At 53.7% G+C, this 16080-nt stretch overlaps 1 protein-coding gene across 10 annotated transcripts in view; it reads left to right on the plus strand.

Moving 5' to 3' along the window:
* The first annotated feature begins 4188 nt into the window (after nt 1-4188).
* The window catches only part of JAKMIP3 (Janus kinase and microtubule interacting protein 3), a 61138-nt gene continuing 49246 nt past the window's right edge, over nt 4189-16080 (plus strand). For 7 of the 10 annotated variants that reach the window (XM_030241277.2, XM_030241279.2, XM_018910490.3 and 4 more), the window contains exon 1: nt 4189-4387. The gene's annotated coding sequence lies outside the window, so the exon portion shown is untranslated. The remainder of the gene's footprint in view (nt 4388-16080) is intronic. The other 3 variants (XM_030241280.2, XM_018910497.3, XM_030241281.2) reach the window with 1 other exon arrangement.

The following is a 16080-nucleotide window of genomic DNA, read 5'->3' on the forward strand; positions in this document are numbered from 1 at the left end:
TGGCACGGGCATGGGCACGGTAGCCTCCCTCCCCGGGCACGGGCATGGGCACGGCAGCCTCCCTCCCCGGGCACGGGCACGGCAGCCGCTCCTCGGGGACACAGGAGGTTCTGGCTCCAGGATCTGCCCCTCTCCTGCAGCCAGCCCTGCCTCGGCTGTGAGGAACGGGGGGCTCAACGCTGCGGGCACACAGCAAGGGCTGCCTGCCTCAGGAGGGATGTGGGGATCGCAGAATCACAGAATCCCAGAAGGTTTTGGGTTGGCAGGGACCTTAACTCCCACCCAGTGCCACCCCTGCCATGTCAGTGACATCTCCCACTGTCCCAGGCTGCTCCAAGCCCCATCCAGCCTGGCCTTGGGCACTGCCAGGGATCCAGAGGCAGCCCCAGCTGCTCTTTCATCCGTCATTGGGTGAATGATTTTATTTCCATGTATAATCTGATGGCAGAAACTTTTGGGTTATTGGCAGAGACCCACTGTGCTGTCATCAGGAAAACTTGTGAATTTTCATGTTGTTGGATGAAGTCTTTGAAAGGTTATTGATTTATTGCACTGCGATCCTCTGCACAGCTGGGACTCGCTCTAATCATATTTACTTGCATGTCACAGATCAATCATGTATTGATTCATTCCCTTTAAGCCATAACCAGTGACCATCTCCTCCACAGAAAAACAACGGCGATGATTTGGGTACAGAGTCACGCTTGCTGCTCAGACAGCTTCAACTTTGTGTTTGGTTTTCAGCCTCTGGGCTGGGCCTGACATGAGGGCTCAGCCCAGCTGTGAGGGACAGGTATTTCTTTCAGGCATTGCACAGAAGTTGTTTGTAATCCCAAACCCGTGATAAACTTGCATTAGTTTACAAATGGATAATATTCACTGACATTTCTTTGGTTTCTTACTAATAAAAATCAAGGTAATCCACCCACTTCCTAGAGGTACAATGTGAGACAGTGGGAATTTCAGGACTGATTTGGGAAAATGTGCCTACAACTCCCTGCCAGGAGGGGACAGCCAGGGGGGTCGGGCTGTGCTCCAGGGAACAGGGACAGGAGCAGAGGGAACGGCCCCAGGCTGGGCCAGGGCAGGCTCAGGGTGGGCACAGCAGGAATTTCCCCATGGAAAGGGGGCTCAGGCACTGGCACTGCCCAGGGAGGGTTGGAGTGCCCATCCCTGCAGGTGTCCCCTGGAGGTGGCACTCAGGGTTCTGGGCTGGGGACATGGTGGGTAGGCACTGGGCACAGCTGGGAGGGCTTTGCCAGCCCAAATGATTCCGTGATTCTGTGACTGTTGCTCTCCTGTACAGACACACGCTCAAGCCCCGCTGAAATCTGAGCACTGCCTGTCTGCATCCCCCCGAGGGTTGGTCATTAACCTCCCTGGCTGCCTCTGGAAGTGGAACCGTGCGTGTGTTTCATGCTGAGCATTTCTTGGAACCAGGTTCATCATTAACCACCCAGCTGCTCTTGTGTCCTTTCCATGGTGCTGCTGCTCACCCAGGCAATGCAAGGTGTCCCTGCCCATGGCTGTGGAACACGATGAGCCTTAAGGTCTCTGGCAGCCCAAACCCTTGTGTGATTTGCTGGTTCTCTGATTTTATTCCATTTGGAGAGTTAATAAAAAGCCTGTGTGTGGTGTGGTCGCTGCTGTGGCAGGGCTGTGCTGTCCTGGGCCATGTCTGTCACATTCCTCAGCAATCCCCACGCGCTTTGTGCCGTTCTGTGGTGGCTGCACAGGGCATTGATCCTGCCTGACCTGAGCTCGGTGTCACAGGGAGCTCAGAACCTGTGCTGGCACAAACCAGGGCTCAAACCAAACCCAGAGCACGCTGGTTTGCTTTTCAGTCCTACAAGGGAAGAAACTGACCACTTCCAGTGTGAATCAGAAAAGCAGAGCATGAAAACTCCTTCAGCTCTTCTGTACTTACTAACTTCAGGTTTTTAAAGCCCATTCCCATCTGTGTGCAGCTCAGCCCGTGGAAGTTGCCAGAGGAATGCTTCTCCTGAGCACTTGCCAGCTGAAAAACAAACCCCCATTCTTTGAGTGATGCAAACCACTGCTGGGCTCTTGTGTAGGTCTCTTACAGCACTGCCTGCGACGTGACTTGTTTTGCTTACAAACTCCCACAAAGTGTTGCAATTCAGCTCTAAAAATAGAAACCAGTTTTATTTGTCCCAGAGCCCTTGTTGTCACAGCTCTCAGAGCCACAGCCAGTCCTGTTGTCTCCAAGTGCCACTACAAGTCCCTTTGGCAAAGGATAATTGAACCACTGAGCAGGGAACAGGCAGAACACAACGTTGGGATCCACAAAAATAGGAACAAGTTTCTAAGGAATCTGGTTAGCAGTCACGTGTTTCTCGTCCTGCACAGTTGTGAGCTTTGGATGGAGGGAAAATGAAGATTTTCTATGCGAAGTTCCAGATACTTAGCAGTTGTTTAAGGGGAAAAAACCCCAGACCCTCCTTTCTAAAACTGAAAATTTTGTGTTCCAGGGTAGGTTTCTGCTTCCCAGCCCTGCACTCAGATCACCCTGTCATTCCTATCAGCAGTTCATGGACATACACTGGGAACAGTTCCCAGTCTTCTTCCCAGTCTTCACTATGTCTCATGTCAGGAAAACACAAAATCAAACAAATATGCCCTATATCCTATTTGCTTGTAGAGAACTTGGTGGTGTGGGGCTGTTAGAAGTATCTTGTACCCAAATGCATTTCTTTCATGCATATTTGTGATTAGTTTCTGATGGAAAGGGGAATTTTCAGTGGGCAATTGATTATTGACAATGGATATTTCCTCAGGTGTGAGGAGCAGTGGGACACAGCACACTGAGAGTTCCAGACTTGCTTTACATTCGTGTGTTTTAGTCCTCAAACTGAGCCTTACAGGGCCTTGCAACAACACCTGCCTTTTCCACCCCCCAGCACTGCCAGGTCACTGCAGAGCACGCTGGCACCCAGGAATGTCAATCCTGTAAGAGAGAAACACCCCAGTGCCTGCCCTGCACTTCCACAGGGATTGGCTTCCATGGAACATGGAGTGAGTCCAGAGTCCTGCTCTGGAGCCAGGCTGTGACACCTGGGGGGGCTCACCTGGGCAGGAGCAGGGAGAGCTCAGAGCCCTGCCAGGGCCTGGAGGGGCTCCAGGAGAGCTGGGGAGGGACTGGGGACAGGGATGGAGGGACAGGACCCAGGGAATGGCTCCCAGTGCCAGAGGGCAGGGCTGGATGGGATATTGGGAATTGGGAATTGTTCCCTGGCAGGGTGGGCAGGCCTGGCATAGGGTGCCCAGAGCAGCTGGGGCTGCCCCTGGATCCCTGGCAGTGCCCAAGGCCAGGCTGGACACTGGGGCTGGGAGCACCTGGGACAGGGAGAGGTGTCCCTGCCATGGCAGGGGTGGCACTGGGGGGGATTTGAAATCCCTTCCAACCCAGAAGAGCCTGTGATTCCATGATTCTCGAACTTGATCCCATCTCTATTGCTAGGAGCAAGTGCAAAGCCTGGCAGCTGTTTCTAAATCCAAATATCCTTCAATCCCCCCCTGCCCTTTTCAGCAAGGCAGCCCTGCTGGAGGAACAGCTCAGTGTGGGTTCCAGCTGTGCTGGATGCAGAGCTTTGGCTTCCTCATGGGGCTGGGAATGCCCATCCTGGCTGGAGTGCAGGGCCTGAGCACGTTTGGAACAGCAGCCTCGGCTGGCTGGGAAGGGACAGGGACAGAACGGAGGGAGCAGAGAGCTCTGGAACTGGTCTGGGAAGGCAGGGATGGGAGGGCTCTGGAGCTGGTCTGGGAAGGCAGGGATGGGAGGGCTCTGGAGCAGGGCTGATCTCGGGAAGGGAGGGCTCTGGAGCAGGAGCAGTGCTGATCTCGGGAAGGGAGGGCTCTGGAGCTAATCTCGGGAAGGGAGGGCTCTGGAGCAGGAGCAGGGCTGATCTCGGGAAGGGAGGGCTCTGGACCAGTGCTGATCTCGGGAAGGGAGGGCTGATCTCGGGAAGGAAGGGCTCTGGAGCAGGAGCAGGGCTGATCTCGGGAAGGGAGGGCTCTGGAGCTGATCTCGGGAAGGGAGGGCTCTGGAGCAGGAGTAGGGCTGATCTCGGGAAGGGAGGGCTCTGGAGCTGATCTCGGGAAGGGAGGGCTCTGGAGCAGGAGTAGGGCTGATCTCGGGAAGGGAGGGCTCTGGAGCAGGGCTGATCTCGGGAAGGGAGGGCTCTGGAGCAGGAGTAGGGCTGATCTCGGGAAGGGAGGGCTCTGGAGCAGGAGCTGCTGACGTGCTGCCGGGGCTGCAGTGACTCCGCAATGGCTGAGCCTGCCGGCACTGAGCTCATCCCGCAGCCTGCCGGGGAAACCTGTCCTTAGCTCCTCCGACTGCTCGGATCCGCGCTCGGGCTACGTGGTGAGCACGTTTTACTCTACGCTTGGGGGATTTTTAGTATTTTTTGTTTTATTTTCCTTCTCTGTCCTCTCAGTGCTTCCCTGGACCAGTCGATGCATCACTTCTCATCTGATCCCACTGTTTAGAGGACAGAGAGGGAAAACAGAAGCATCTGCAGCAGGGATGGATTATTTTTTTAGCCTTTCGCAGTGTGAATAGTAAAAAATCTCTTAAAATGTGTCTGCTCGAGCAGCCTACAGGTTTTATCTGGAATGCACTGCAGGAAGGGGCTCCCTCGGTGTGCAGCATGAGGGAGTGAGGTTTCTGCCTACCTGTGCTCCTTAATTAGCATCTACCTGTGCTTGCTAATGAGTGCCTAACTATGCTCCTTAATTAGTGCCTGCCTGTGCTTGTTAATCAGTGATTACCTGTGTAACGTATCTATAAATATGGACATAAAGTGTGATAGACAGATTTGCTGCACATGACCCATCTGCTGCCTAGAGGCTTTGCAAGCTCCATTTTCAGGTGTGCTGTTTGGCATTCTGTGTCGGGGTGATTCCCCGTTCTCCCTCGGGGTGGTGATACCCTGGCTCTGATGTGCAAAGCTGTGCTCTCGGGTGCCAGGAGGGGATGGCTCTGCCTGGCACTGGGGCCCAGCTGCACCTTCCCTCTCCGTCTGCTCCTCAGCATTTTGTGGAGCCTCTGTCTGTGTGTGTGATGCAGTCGAAATGCCAGGTCAGAGATTGCTGCTGAGCCTCCTCTGCAGCTGTAGGTGTTGGTGTTTGGGGTAATACACGCCCTGATAAATCGCTGTGACAATAATCTGTGTCTGTGCTCAACGAGGAGCTGATTCGGGCATTTCCTGTCGGCTGAACTCTGCGCACGGCATCTCAGAACTGCTTCCATGGCAATCCTGTGCTCCTAGGAGAGCAGCTCCCCATCCCTGGCAGTGCCTGAACTCCTTCCCATGGCAATCCTGTTCTCCTAGGAGAGCAGCTCCCCACACTGGCAGTGCCTGAACTCCTTCCCATGGCAATCCTGTGCTCCTAGGAGAGCAGCTCCCCATCCCTGGCAGTGCCTGAACTCCTTCCCATGGCATTCCTGTTCTCCTAGGAGAGCAGCTCCCCATCCCTGGCAGTGCCTGAACTCCTTCCCATGGCAATCCTGTCCATAGGAGAGCAGCTCCCCACCCCTGCCAGTGCCTGAACTCCTTCCCATGGCAATCCTGTCCATAGGAGAGCAGGCTCCCCCACCCCTGGCAGTGACAAACTGCTTCCATGGCAATCCTGTCCATAGGAGAGCAGCTCCCCATCCCTGGCAGTGCCAAACTCCTTCCATGGCAATCCTGCCATAGGAGAGCAGCTCCCCATCCCTGGCAGTGCCCGAGGCCAGGCTGGATGGGCCCTGGAGCGCCTGACACAGTGTGACATTGGTGTCCCTGTCCATGGTAGGGTGGAATGGGGTGTGCTTTAAGGTCCCTCACAACCCAAACCAGTCTGGGCTTTTGATTCTATTCTGTGCTATTTAACCTAAAAAAAGAAAGTTATTTTATTTTTCCTCCCAGCTGCTTGCTCTCTCAGGCATTTTAGATGTGATTTATCTCATCCAGATTCCTTTTCCTTTCAGTTCATGGGATGCCTCTACTGACACTGCTAAAAATGGAGACAGAGATTAGAAAACACATTGGAGTCGGGTTGACTTTTGCCTGTTATTTCACACATTGTGATACAGCCAGAGAAATGTGTGTAGTACAAAATAATGATTTCCTGGCAAGAAAGACTCACAGCTGTCAGCCTGGGCTCTCTCTCTGGACATGCAGCATCCTTAACCTGCCACCCCTCTGCACTTGGGCTCCTCTCTCTGTGTAAGGGCTCACTGGGTGCTTAATACATGCTCAAAACTGAAAGTTTCTCAGGGCAGATTTCTTTACTTTGCAGTGGAATTTCTGCCTGGTTTGTGTTGGCTCTTGGCAGCTTCCTGACCCATAACCCCTTGTTCTTCACCTGCAAATATCAGGCTGGTAGGAAATTTAGTGTTTGCAGTGGTGATTAAGAGGACAGTGGGACCAGTAGGAGGCCACAGGAAAGTGCATTTGTCACCAGGGCCCTGATGGAGAAAATGACACCTCACTTGAACAAGGCTTTAAAGAATGTGCTGAAGGCTCATGGGTTGTCTTGACAAATACCAGTCTGGGATGTATTTGTGGAACCGTGTGCCTGTAAATCCCTCCCTTGGTATATGCTCAGTTGTCAACACCTCCCACGTGGTGAAGTTTCACCAAGTTTCCCAGTGCACTGTCGGTTTACATGAAGAGTAAAACTTTGCTTTTTTTCCCTTAAAATGCATCTCTAAAATATTATTTTTTATTGCAGATGGCTTGAATTCAAAGTAGCATCAGCAAATGAATGTTAACAAGTGAAGGCCTTTAAATAATGATCTTTAACATTTTCCCCTACAACATGTGTTCTCAGTTTGTCACCTTCTGTGCTGCAGCTCTCCATGTATGATCAGGAACAGAGGCTTGGCTTAAATGGAAAAATAATTTCAAAAGCAAGTCCTGAAAATTTTACACATCCTGGTTGACTGGGATGTAGGATTTGAACCCATCCAACCACTCTGGGAGCACTGAACAATTTTAAGACATATAACAACATTTGTAGGAATATATTTTATGGTAAAAGCAGACAAATACTGGCCAATACCTCATCAATCCAAACAAAATCACTCGTGGGATCCTGTCTTTATTTGCCCACAGTGGGCCAGGAGCAGGTACCTGCTTGCAGAGGAGAAGAGAGCTTCCTTCTCCCAGAGCACTGAGTGCTGGCTGCTGTAGTGGCTGAATGCTAATCCATTTCTAGCAGTCATTTCACCTGGACAGCTCATTCCTGATTGTCCTTTGCAACCACAGCCACACGTGCCATGCCCAAATAAACCCCCAGAGGTCTCAGGAGCTGAACAGAATTCTGTAAAGTGACTCTAATGGAGAGTGACATGGTGACAGATTTTTGAAAATCCCTCATTGCTGTGCAGACCCACAGCTCTTTCCAGGCACACGTGACCAGGATTTGTGATTCACTGCTGGTGTGGAATCCAGATGAGGGTTCAATGGATTTCATCTGTGGAGCAGAGGCACTGCCTGAGGACAGACAGCTGGGAAAGGTCTGGGAGAATGTCTGGAGGACAAATGGGTTTCCCCAAACACACAGCCAGCAGCAGGGTGTGGAGTCCTGGCTGCCCTTAAATCCAGTAGGGCTCCTGGGGCTGGAGCTATTGCACCGTGCCGTGGTCACTGACCTTGACAAGGTCACGTGCCAACAGGGGCTCTTCAAAAGGTCCCTCTGAGCTGCAGAAAGTGCCTTTCCTGTCCCCTCAGCTCACGCTCCTGGCTGTGCTGTCCCTGTTGGTGGTTCCAGCTCAGCTGGCCCAGCCTGGAGGCACTGCTGCCCAGGGAGGGGCTGCAGGCTGGGCTTGGACCCCGCAGCTCTCCCTCACTCCCTGGGGTGGGACCGTGGGCTGGGCTGGCTTGGGAGGGCCCTCAAAGCTCATCCCAGTCCTGTAACCATCCAGGTTTTACCAAGGTGAGGCACAAAGGGCTGAGCTACCACGAGATCTGACCAGGGTGTGTTAAACTGAGCTTGTTACAAGCATTGTCAGGTCAGGCAGTAGTCAGTGGCCACTGTGACTGGTTTGTTTGCTCCCAGGGCTGTTGTGCTTGTTCTCAGTGTCCCTGAGATGGTCCCTGCTGTGCTGCTGTCCCCTCTGAGTGCTGGGCTCAGGTATGTTTGTGTTGGGGTTGTGACACCTGGTTATGGTACAATGGAATGGTTTTGAGGGAAGATGTATTTGCTTTTAGTGCAGTATAGCAAGCAACTGGAAAACAGTGGTCAAGATTTATCCATTCTATCCCAGATAGTGCCTGCAGTGGTTAAAAGCCCTTTTCTCTCCAATCAAAATGCTTTTGGGATTTCTACTGGGGCTACTAATGACTAACAAAAACTTGCTGTACTGGTGGATCCCAACTTTCTCCTGCCTGAGCTCTTCATGTTCCCAGCTGTCACTGAAGGGGGTGGGATGGATTTGGGGTTTGTAAGCCAGCCCTGGTGCATCCCAGAGCTGTCTCTAATGGGGGTGGGATGGATTTGGGGTTTGTAAGCCAGCCCTGGTGCAAGCCAGAGCTGTTGGGAGCGCTGGGGAGGTTCCTGCAGGGCTGGTCCGGGGCTGGAGCAGCCCTGTCACAACGGGGGAACCCTTTATTGTCACAAAGCACAGACCCTTTACTGTCTGTGCTGCCCCTGGAAAGGCTCCCTGCACGGTTTGGCACTCCCTCTGACTCGTGCCTGCTCTTCCCAGGCAGAGCTGGGGGCTCCTGGCTCCCCTGCCCATCACAGCCCCACGGCTCTGCCTCTGCCCCCTCACCCCTGGGGAAAGGGGCTCAGCCTGGGGAAAAGGGGGCTCAGGGGGGACCTTCTGCTCGGGGTCTGCTCCCAGGGAATGGGAGGAGAGGGAACAGCCAGAGAGGCTCAGGGTGGATATTGGGAAAAAATATTTCATGGAAAGGCTTGTCCAGCCCTGCCCCAGGCTGGCCAGGAGGTGTTCAAAAAGCGTGGCTGTGGCACCTGAGGACATGGCTGGTGGTGGCCTTGGCTGTGCTGGGCTGGCAGCTGAACTCGTGGGCTCAGGGGGCTTTTCCAGCCATCAGGATTCCACAGTTCTGTGATTTAGCAGCACAGTCAGAGACAAATCAAAACAAGCCTTTGGAACAGAGGGTGCTCTTTGGGTTTAGTTTTCTCTCCTTTCCTGAACACACAGCTGGCTCCTGAACTGGCTCATGCAGAAATTCCAGTTCCCCATGTTGCCAGTCCCAGTCTAGGGGGACAAAACCAGCACTGCCAAACTCTGGACTGTGCTGGTTTGCAGGGCTGCAGTGGAGGGAATCCCATCAGGTTTGATTCCCTTAGGACACACTCAGGTGTAGCAGGAGTTAAAGGAGCTGCTGCTTGGCAGGGGCCCCTTGTTACCTGTCAGTCACCCAGCAGCCTGACCTGCTTCCAGCCTGAGGGACCTCTGCCAGGCAGCACTTCCTCAGCAAAGGCCTTTTTTGACTTTCTTTGGTCAGGAATTTTTTTTAAATTCCCCTCTTGCTAAAATACCAGTGTGTGTCCTAGGAGTGACACTGGTTTGGCCTGGTAAGGTTTTACAACCAGAAATCGAGTAAAAAAAGCACAGTGGAGAAGCAAGGAATGCAGCAAATAGGATATATCCTGGATGTGAAGAGGAGTGCAAAGCCAGGAATGCTTAAAGCCTCCCTAGAGTTGTGCTGCAGGAAAGAGAAGGTGGGAATGGATGCTGAGACAGGAAAAGCAGGGGCACAGGGATGGGGACAGTCACTAAGGCTGGTGTCAGAGTTAGCATCAAGAGCAGGAGCAGACAAATATAAACATGGTCTTTTCCCTCAAAGCTGTTTGTGGTGTTTTGGGAGTTTGGGGGCAGTGGCATGGCTGGTTGGCTGTAGGAGCAGTAACAGTTCTGTGAGGGGAACAAGTTGTTGGTGAACTCGGTGTTCTGCATAAACCTGTGAGACCAAAGAGAAATAAAGGCTTGCTGAAAATATCGTTGCTGTTGTTTAAAAATAAGCCAGTCAACAGCTGAATTTGAGAGTGAGGAGTATTTCCCAGGCAGGAATGTTTCCTTTCCTGCTTGTGTTCCGTGTCAGTCAGCACAGGGTACTGGGGAGTGGCAGTGAGCAGACGTGGCTCCAGGCAGGGATGTCTGCACAGGCAGGGGTGCACCACACATCCCTGTGGTCATTATTGTTGTGGTGGTGTTGGGAGGGTCTCCAGGACAAAGTGAGAGGTGAGAATTGACTCCAAGTTATCAGAAGGTTGATTTATTATTTTATGATATTATATTATATTAAAAGAAAATTATATACTAAGACTGTGCTAAAGGAAGAGAAAGGAGCCATCAGAAGGCTCGATAAGAATGATAATAAAAACTCGTGACAGACTCAGAGAACCCAACACAGCTGGCTGGGATTGGTCATTAATTAAAAACAATTCACATGCTGGGTAAACAATTCTTCAAATCACATTCTAGAGCACCAAAACATGGAGAAGCTGAAGCTTTCCGGGAGAAGAAATCCAGGCAATTGATTGTTCAGAAAATATGACAGTGACACGTCCCCAAAGTGGGAGTGAAGGGCAGGCAGCAATGACCCAAGGGCTTGTTAAAACAGCTGCAGCTTTGGGATGGAGTTTGGAGGTGCTGTTGTACCCCAGCACTCAGGGGCTCTGGGTGGTTCAATCCCTGATGAGCCCTGGCTGTGACCAGGGAGCTGCAGCTTTCCTGAGGGGTGCTGTACTTGTGCCTTCAGGAGCGTTATTTCATGGCTGTTTATTTCATATTAATGCACTCATCTATTTGAAGTAACATGAGTGCCAGCTTAGGGCCTTCCACTTTCCCTGGAGTTCTGAATTCCAGGCTGGCTTGACTCACATAGGGTAAAATTTTCTGAGATGTTTTTCCATGTTCTTTATCACCCAGATCAGTTTTGTTCCATCTAAACAGAGGCTATCAGCCATGCAGACCTGGCAGGAGTCATTTCTGACACCAGCTGTTGTTTCATTGCTGTTGTGTTCTCAGGCTCAAGCCCAGTGCTGGGTCTGCCTTGTGTCCTGCCCACTGCTGACAGTAAAGTGCACTGAACATCAGAAATGTGAAGTGGAAACCTCTCTGGGCAAGCTTTCCCCTGGGGATCAGAGCCCTGTGTCAGTGCTCTGCAGCCCCCCAGCACAGGTCCCTGACTGTCCCCATGCCCTGGTGCAGGCAGTGCTGAGCACAGGAGGCCAGCCTGCTCTCAGCCCAGGTCCTGAGTGTCCCCATGTCCCCCTGTCCTGGTGCAGGGAGTGCTGAGCACAGGAGGCCAGCCTGCTCTCAGCCCAGGTCCTGACTGTCCCCATGCCCTGGTGCAGGGAGTGCTGGGCACAGGAGGCCAGCCTGCTCTCAGCCCAGGTCCCTGAGTGTCCCCATGTCCCCATGCCATCATTCAGGCAGTGCTGAGCACAGGAGGCCAGCCTGCTCTCAGCCCAGGTCCTGAGTGTCCCCATGTCCCCCTGTCCTGGTGCAGGGAGTGCTGAGCACAGGAGGCCAGCCTGCTCTCAGCCCAGGTCCTGAGTGTCCCCATGTCCCCCTGTCCTGGTGCAGGGAGTGCTGAGCACAGGAGGCCAGCCTGCTCTCAGCCCAGGTCCTGAGTGTCCCCATGTCCCCATGCCATCATTCAGGCAGTGCTGAGCACAGGAGGCCAGCCTGCTCTCAGCCCAGGTCCTGAGTGTCCCCATGTCCCCCTGTCCTGGTGCAGGCAGTGCTGAGCACAGGAGGCCAGCCTGCTCTCAGCCCAGGTCCTGACTGTCCCCATGTCCTGGTGCAGGGAGTGCTGGGCACAGGAGGCCAGCCTGCTCTCAGCCCAGGTCCCTGAGTGTCCCCATGCCCTGGTGCAGGCAGTGCTGGGCATGGGCAGCCAGCCTGCTCTCAGAAATGTGGCGCTGTCTCCATTGCTCTCTCCTCGTGAGCAGGGCGCTGGGAGGGCGCTCAGAGAGAAAAGCTCTGTGTGAAATATCACGTTTGGCAGCCTTGCAGCATCTCTTCAGAAAATCTCATTTGCATCCTGAAATATTGTAATATTCTTGCTGGGATATAGGATTTGTTGTGGTTTTTTTAAAAAAATTGCAACACATCTACTTTGAAGATGAAGCATAAAAATTATTTTTAGCACTTGATGCTAAGTCATCAGAGATGATAAAGGAGAAAGAGCAACATTTATAGCTCCCTTCTCTTTGGCAACAGCAGAAAAACCCATCCTCCTTCCTGGCTGAGTAAGGAGCTTTCCTCAAAGTTGACCCCAAATCCCACCCAGTGCCACCCCTGCCATGGCAGGGACACCTTCCCCTGTCCCAGGTGCTCCCAGCCCCAGTGTCCAGCCTGGCCTTGGGCACTGCCAGGGATCCAGGGGCAGCCCCAGCTGCTCTGGGCACCCTGTGCCAGGGCTGCTCACCCTGCCAGGGAACAATTCCTAATTCCCAATATCCCATCCATCCCTGCCCTCTGGCACTGGGAGCCATTCCCTGGGTCCTGTCCCTCCATCCCTGTCCCCAGTCCCTCTCCAGCTCTCCTGGAGCCCCTTCAGGCCCTGGCAGGGCTCTGAGCTCTCCCTGGAGCTGCTCCTCTGCAGGTGAGCCCCCCCAGGTGTCCCAGGCTGCCTCCAGAGGGGCTCCAGTTGCAAAATAGGGCTTTAAAATTCTTGATTTTAATTAAACATAAGTGCTTCTAAAAATTCAAATGCCATTCTAAAACACTTCATTTCATTTTTGACGGCATCTCAATTTCTCATCTTAATGTTTTGACTAAAATGATTGAGAACTAAATCTATCACCAAAAAATGCTCCAGGCAGCAGAGTTCACCCCAGCAGCTGTGTGGGGTTGTGGGGTCCCCATCCCTGGAGGTGTCCCAGGAACTCCTGGAGGTGACACTCAGCTCTGGGCTGGGGACAAGGTGGGACTCCAGGGCTGGGAGGGCCTTTCCAGGCTAAACAGTCCTGTGATCCTGTGTGTCAGCCAGTGCCTTGTGCCTGCAGCCTGTGGGGCTCCCTGGAAAGCTCAGTCCCTGCTCTGCAGCAGTCATTGCCCTTGTTTAACAGGAAGGGAAGAGGCAGAAGAGCAGCGGGTTTGGCTCCATGGCAACGGCGGCTCCAGCCATGCCTGGGGAAGGGCTCCTGAGCAGGGGCTTGTTTGCAAAAGCTGCTAGGCACAAGCCCCTTGCCAGCAGAGAAAGCCTGTTTTCCTCATTCAGTGAGGAGAGGGATGTGTCACTGTGCAGGGCCAGGCAGGGCTCTGGGATCCCCTGGGGGCTGCTGGGGACAGGCCTTGCCTGCACTCAAGGGGAGCAGGGCACGACAGGAAAAGTGGGCACTGGAAGCCCCTGTTCAGCTCCAAACAGGGCATTTCACTCCATCCCCTCTGGTTTGTATCCTGCACTCAAGGGGAGCAGGGCAGGACAGACTGGGCACTGGAAGCCCCTGTTCAGCTCCAAACAGGGCATTTCACTTCCATCCTCTCTGGTTTGTTTCCTACTCTGCTGGAGGGTTCCCAGCCCATAGCACGGGTTGGAAGTGTCCAAGGCCAGGTTGGACATTCTGCCTGGGATGGTGGAAGGTGTCCCTGCCATGGTGGGGTGGAGTGAGAGGAGCTTTGAGTTCCTTTTCAGCCCTAACCAACCTGGGATTTTAAGGTTATAACAAATACAAGGGTCAGACTGCTGAAAGAAATGGCTGAGTTGGAGATGGAGAGGTGCCAGCCTTTCTGGGGTCTGCCTCCCCCTCCCAGAGGCGTTGCTGGTGTGTAATTAGGGGCAGTGTCCCCCTCCCAGGTGCTGGTGTGTCTGGGGCAGTAATTACAGGTGTGTAATTAGGGACAGTCTGCTGGATTCTGGCCTGGGGGGTCGGGGCTGGTGCCCCCTTCCCTTTGAAGCCAGGCCAGTGCACAGAGCTGCTGTGAGCAGTAGCTCAGGCAGCAGGAGCACAGCCAGCCCTGCTCTCCTGGGGTTTGCAGACTCTTTTAAATTGGGATGCTCTTGTGCTTCAGGCTAATATTGATTTTTTTTTCTTTTCTGGTTTTATTATTTTTTTATTGAAGTATTCACCTCTTGTCTCCTGCATGACATGAAAATTTCATTCTTCTGCTTTCTTACTTGTTCACACATTGAATCCATTCTAAAACTCTCAGCTGCACCTTGTATTTCTCTTTTTAAAGAAGATGCTGTTCATTGGTTCACAACTGAAACTGTACCTGATGGTCACTAATATTTTAGTGGTTTGAACAGATTTATGTCTGCAGAGATGTCAGAGTTCTCTGTGTGTCTCTTCTATATGTCTGTCTTCTGTATCTCTTCTGCACCAACTCTTGGCTGCTGCTGGAGCACCCTGTATCCCAAACCCTGGTGGTCAGAAGCTTTGTAACCTTGAGGACTTTGGTAAATCCATGGAAGTTTGCAGGATGTGTTTGGAATTCGGTGGTGCCAGCACAGGAAGGAAAACAAGACAGTCCTTTTATGTGAATGACATCTGCATTCTTGCTTCTAATTAAAAACTCGAAGGGAAAAGCTTTCTGTAATTAAAGGGCATGTTTGCTAATTTGTCACAGGCTGGACTCTGGAGCAGTTCTGGTTGGAATTGGATCATTCTGGAAGTAACTTCCAGTTTTCCCTCTCCACAAGAGCAGGCTGAGCATTTCTCTGGTCACAAATGCCAAGGGCAGGGCTGAGCAGGGGCAGGACAGTGTCCGTGTGTCTGACCCGGGCTGCTGTGCCTGCAGCCATGGCCCCCCTGCAGACCCCTGCCCAGGTGTGGGGTGGTGCCAGAGCTGGGGATGCCTTGGCAGGGGCTGGGGGTTTATGGGCTGGGCCAGCTGCTGCTGCTGAGCTGCTGGAGCTCAGGGCTGTGCCAGTGGCAGCCACAATCACCCAGCTGGGTCGTGCCCAGCTCCTGCCCACCCAGGCAGGCTCAGCCTGGGGCAGATGGGCATCTCAGCCCTCCCCAGCTCCCCTGAGACCCCGCTCAGGGACCCCCTGGGCTGTCCCTCCCTGCTGTGGGCAGTGCAGAGCCCCGGGATGTGGTGGGCTCTGGCCCATGGCTCAGAGCTGTGGTTGGGGTGAGGAGATCTTGCTCTGCCTGGTCCCATCCAGGGGGATCCTGCAGCCTGTGCAAGGCTAGAGGGATCCTCCGAGAGCCAGCCTCACTCGTGGGGCACTTGCCAACCTCACTCGTGGGGCACTTGGCATCCCTGCCAACCTCACTCATGGGGCACCTGGCATCCCTGCCAGCCTGCCAGGTCTCCCCGGGCAGGGCTCCTGGGGCAGGGCCTCCCATTCCCATTGTTGTTCCCATCCCCATCCCCATTCCCATCCCCTTTCCCATTCCTGTTCCCATCCCCTTTCCCGTCCCCTTTCCCGTTCCCATCCCTGTTCCCATCCCCGTTCCTGCTCCCGTTTCCGTTCCCATTGTATTTCCCATCTCCATTCCCGTTCCCATCCCCATTCCCGTTCCCGTTCCCATTCCCATTGTCATTCCCATCCCAATCCCCGTTCCCGTTCCAGCCCAGCATGGTCCCCGCAGCTCCCGGCTGTGCTCCCAGGCTGGCTGTGAGACGTCGCCTATGCTTTTCCCTCCGGCGCAGGTGGAGGCTGGCAGTCTCTCCCTGCTCGCTCGGCCCCGGTTCCCATGCAGGCTTTGCATTTGATTTTTTTCCCCCAAGAAACCGTTTCCTGTTGTCGTAACGTAGCCAGATGGGGAGGGTTCAGTGGAAATACCTCGGGAGAGGCTGGCAGAGCAGCGGATCCAGGAAGCAGATCCTCCCCGTAATATTGGCACGGTTTGGTAAGTTCCATCTGAAAAATAAAAAGCTGCTCCTTTGCTGAGTCACAGCCCCTCGGAGCTGGAGCCGTGACAAGCCGGAGCCGCCGCTGCTGGAGTTGGGCTGAGGTGAGCGGAGGGCTCCGGGATCCCGCCGGGAGCTTTTCTCGCCTGAAATGATGTTTTACCCCTCAGGAAAGGGCTGTAAGTGGAACGCCGTCCGTGGGAACGTGCAGCGGCCCTGACGGCCCGCAGGGTGGGGGTGGCATGGCTGTGCCGAGGCAGATGCCGGGCACATCCCGGTCACTT

This window comes from Serinus canaria, chromosome 6, assembly GCF_022539315.1.
Source record: "Serinus canaria isolate serCan28SL12 chromosome 6, serCan2020, whole genome shotgun sequence".
Lineage (NCBI taxonomy): Eukaryota > Metazoa > Chordata > Aves > Passeriformes > Fringillidae > Serinus > Serinus canaria.